The following is a 4,799-nucleotide window of genomic DNA, read 5'->3' on the forward strand; positions in this document are numbered from 1 at the left end:
TAAGAGCAGTTACTTTTGGCTCCTGTGCTCAGTGGTTAGGGCGCTGGCCACATACACCGAGGCAGGCAGGTTCGAGCCCGGCCCAGGCCTGCTTAATAACAATGATAACTGCAACAAAAAAATAGCTGGGTGTTGTAGCAGGTGGCTGTAGTCCCAGCTGCTCAGGAGAATGAGGCAAGAGAATCGCTTATGCCCAAGAGTTTGAGGTTGCTGTGAGCTGTGATGCCACAGCCCTCTACCCAGGGCGACACAGTATGACCCTGTCTCAAAAAAAAGAGTAGTTACTTTCTATTCACTGTTAAATATCATATTTTCCTTAAAAGTAATAATTAAATGTGCTTATTATTTTAATATCTGCTATTAATATAATTTTGAAAGTTATTTGTCATAACCGAAAAGGTCAGAAATTTTGGAACACTAGTCTTTTTGTAAGAGAAAAAATGTGTAGCTTGTCTTTAAATTAATAATCCTTTACCCCCCAAATGACCTATGAAGGTGTTGATATAATTGATTTTTATGATTGCTCCTCAATTCTTATATAGTATTATAAAGATTCTACTATTTAAAAGTCTGGGTTTCAAAGAAAATATATATATGAGCGTGCCAAAAAATGTATAAATATTTTAAGAGCTGTTATCTATATATTATGTTAGCTGTTACCTATATATTATATATTACATAAGCACAGAAGTCAAATATAACTGGTATTCATCCTTTGTTATCAGTATATACTGAGTATTACAATTTTAATACAGTTTTTTCCTTTCTTAAAATGTGTACACTTTGGGGTGTACCCTCTGCACCTGTGTGTGTAAGTATACAACTAGTCTCAGTGACACCCTGCAACACACAAATTCCTCTTGAGAGATCTCTCTAACCATTTATGATACCTGACTCATGTTCAAACAAGTACGGCTATATGTTTATTATTTTACATTAGAGAAATGTAAATGAAAACCACAGTGAAATTGCTAAAGACTATGGAGTTTCTTAGCGGTAATAAAAATGTTCTAAAATAGATGGTGGTGACAATTGCACAACTGTGAATGTACTAAAATCCGTTGAATTGTACACATTCAATGGGTGAACTGCTGGTAGGTAAATTATTTTTTTTGCAGTTTTTTTTTGGCCGGAGCTGGGTTTGAACCTGCCACCTCCAGCATATGGGGCCGGCGCCCTACTCCTTTGAGTCACAGGGGCCGCCCTGTAGGTAAATTATCTCAATAAAACAGTTATAAAAGCTTGGCACCTGTAGCTCAAGCAGCTAAGGCTCCAGCCACATACACCAGAGCTGGCAGGTTCCAATCCAGCCTGGGCCTGCCAAACAACAATGACAACTATAATCAAAAAATAGCCGGGTACTGTGGTGGGCACCTGTGGTCCCAGCTACTTGGGAGGCTGAGGCAAGAGAATCGCTTAAGCCCAGGACTTGGAGGTTGCTGTGAGCTGTGATGCCTCTAGACAGCTTGAGGCTCTGTCCCAAAAAAGAAAAAAAAAAAAACAGTTATAAAAACATACTGAGATGGCATTTTACACCTACTGATATGGCTAAAATAGAAAAGAGGAATAATAACAAGTATTGATGAATACATGGAAAAATTACAACCCTCATACATTGCTGATGAGATTGTAAAAATCATGCAGCCAATTTGGAAAACAAATTAGTAGCTCTTTAACATGTTAAGCATAGAGTGTCAATGACACAGCATTTATGCTCTTAGGTATAGACCCAAGAGAAAGGAGAATATATCTTCCCATAAAAACTTGTCCATGAACTTCATAGCAACATCATTCATAATAGCCAAAAAGCAGGAGGAATCCAAATGTTCACGAACTGATGAATGAACACATAAAATGTGTTCTAGTCCTCTAGTGAACAACATTTCACTGTGAAAGGAATGAAGGTGCATACCACAATATGGATGAATGGACGGATTTTGAAAACATCACGCTAAGTAAAAGAGGTCAGATAGAAAAGGACACATATTGTCTGAGTACATTTCAACGAAATGTCCAGAGTAAGCAAATCTATCGAGGCAGAAAGTAGATTAGTGGTTGTCAGGGGCTGGAAGGCTGGGAAGGAATGGGAAGTGAATGCTAGGGGATGCAGAGTTTCTTTTGGGGGGAAAGAAAATGTTCTAAAATTAGATAATAGGGATGGCTGTACAATTCTGTGACAATACTAGAAACTATGGGATCATACACTTTATTTTTTATTTTATTTTGTTTCTTTTAGAGACAGGATCTTGTTCTGTCACCCCAGGCTGGAATGTAGTAGTGTGTTCATAGCTCACTGCGGTCTCAAATTCTCAGGCTTAAGTATTCCTCCCACTTTAGCCCTCCAAAGTGCTAGGATTACAGGTCTGAGCCACTGTGCCCAGCCTAGAATAAGAAAACAATACTTTCAAACCAAAGAATTTTGTTTCTAAAAGCAAAGAAAATACCCAAACCATAGCAACATCATTGATATCTATATTTCTTTAGTAAAAACAACACTGTAAATCACTCCAATGCGAAAAAGGCATAAATCCATTTACAAAGCTAATGCCATATTTTATGCTTAAAGAGAAAGCAAACCAAAGTCCTTTATCTAGTGACAGTTTTGGCTGTATTTCAACAGCCTACAATGTGAAAGAGTCTGAAAATACATTTGGAAAAAAAAAAAAAAAAAACTCAGTGTGTCCTGTATTCTCTACTACTGTGGTGGAGCCCCTGTGGAGTCCTCTCAAAAGGAACAGTCACTGGGTGAAGGTTCCAATTCAGCTGCTCGCATGGAACCTTCAGAACCTGTTGTAGAAAGTGGAGAGACATTCTGAGGTTTATCTTATAAGGGTATAAGTGAATCTTTCTAAGAGTAGAATGTGAACGTTTTAAAACAATAACTGAGAAAATGACATGAAGGCTGTGTTGACCAGTTTGATGGAAGTATTTCAGATTGCATGTGAAAACCCCACACTGTACCCCAGAAGTGCATTAATGTACATAGTTACCATTCAATTAAAAAAAAAAAAGTGGAGAGACAGAAATGTCTCCAGAAGAATCATGGGAGCACAAAGAAGAAACAAGGGAAGCGGAGACAGGGGGTGGCTCCTTGGGAGATGGAAGGCCACCTGAGGAAAGAGCCTAAGAAATGATGGAGGAGGAAGAGGAACTAGAAAAATCTGTGGTTGCACCACCAGGTGCTCCCAAAAGAGAACATGTAAATTTGGTATTCACTGGGCGTGTAGATGCTGGCAAGTCAACCACTGCAGGACAATAATGTCCTCTGACTGGAATGGTTGACAAAAGGACACTTGAAACGTATGAAAGAGAAGCTAAAGAAAAAAACAGAGAAACCGGGTACTCGTCTTGGGCCTTAGACACAAATCAGGAAGAACGAGACGAGGGTAAAACAGTGGAAGTGGGTCGTGCCTATTTTGAGACTGAGAAGAAGCACGTCACAGTTTTAGATGCCCCTGGCCATAAGAGTTTTATCCCAAATATGAGTGGTGGTGCCTCTCAAGCTGATTTGGCTGTGCTGGTAATCTCAGCCAGGAAAGGAGAGTTTGAAACTGGATTTGAAAAAGGAGGACAGATGAGAACGTGCCATGTTGGCAAAGACAGCAGGGGTAAAACGCTTAATTGTGCTCATTCATAAGATGGACGATCCCACAGTAAATTGGAGCAATGAGAGATATGAAGAAGGTAAAGAGAAACTAGTGTCATTTTTGGAAAAAGTTGGCTTCAATCCCAAAAAGGACATTCATGTTATGCCCTGCTCAGGACTGACTGGAGCAAATCTTAAAGAGCAATCAGATTTCTGTCCTTGGTACACTGGATTACCGTTTATTCCATATCTGGATAATTTGCCAAACTTCAATAGATCAGCTGATGGACCAGTCAGGCTGCTGATTATGGATAAGTACAAAGACATGGGCACAGTGGTCCTGGGAAAGCTGGAATCAGGATCTGTTTGTAAAGCTCAGCAGCTTGTGATGATGCCAGACAAGCACAAAGTTGAAGTTCTGGGAATACTTTCCGGATGACGTAGAGACTGATACTGTAGCCCCCAGGTGAAAACCTCAAAATCAGACTGAAAGGAATTGAAGAAGAGGAAATTCTTCCAGGATTCATACTTAGTGATCCTAATAACCTTTGTCATTCTGGACGCACCTTTGATGCCCAGATGGTGATTATACAGCACAAATCCATCATCTGCCCAGGGTATAATGCGGTGCTACACATTCACACCTGTATTGAGGAAGTGGAAATAACAGCCTTAATCCGCTTGGCAGACAAGAAATCAGGAGAAAAAAGTAAGACTCAACCAGTTTTGTGAAGCAAGATCAAGTATGCGTTGCTCCTGTACAGACAGCAGTAACCATCTGCCCTGAGACCTTTAAAGACCTCCCTCAGATGGGTCGTTTTACCTTAGGAGATGAGGGTAAGACCATTGCAGTTGGAAAAGTTCTGAAACTGGTTCCAGAGAAAGACTAAGTATTTTCTTGATGACCCTGCACAATACTGTGGGGAAATTTGACTGCAAAAGCCTACTTCACAACACCTTCTCTGATTTTCTACCCATTGATAAACTCCCCATATTTTGCAAAGAGAAAATTCACAGCAGAAGTCCACATTACGTCAGCTTTCTCATATTGAGAGCTCTGCTACGCCACTGTCCAATTTTTCCTGAGATTTCCCCCCTCCTCTTCAAACTCTGCTTCCTTGGACAGATTTGGCAATAGCTTTATAAGTGATGTGGACATAATTGTGTACAATAATGAAAACCTACAGGCATTTTTTTTTTATTTTTCGTTTTC

The 4,799-nt window shown here is 39.8% G+C and overlaps 1 pseudogene; it reads left to right on the forward strand.

The window, feature by feature from the left end:
* The first annotated feature begins 2,756 nt into the window (after nucleotides 1-2,756).
* LOC100949623 lies at nucleotides 2,757-4,488 on the forward strand (annotated as a pseudogene).
* Nucleotides 4,489-4,799: the final 311 nt, after the last annotated feature.

This window comes from Otolemur garnettii, unplaced genomic scaffold (genome assembly GCF_000181295.1).
Source record: "Otolemur garnettii isolate 467f Iridium unplaced genomic scaffold, OtoGar3 scaffold00166, whole genome shotgun sequence".
Classification (NCBI taxonomy): Eukaryota; Metazoa; Chordata; class Mammalia; order Primates; family Galagidae; genus Otolemur; species Otolemur garnettii.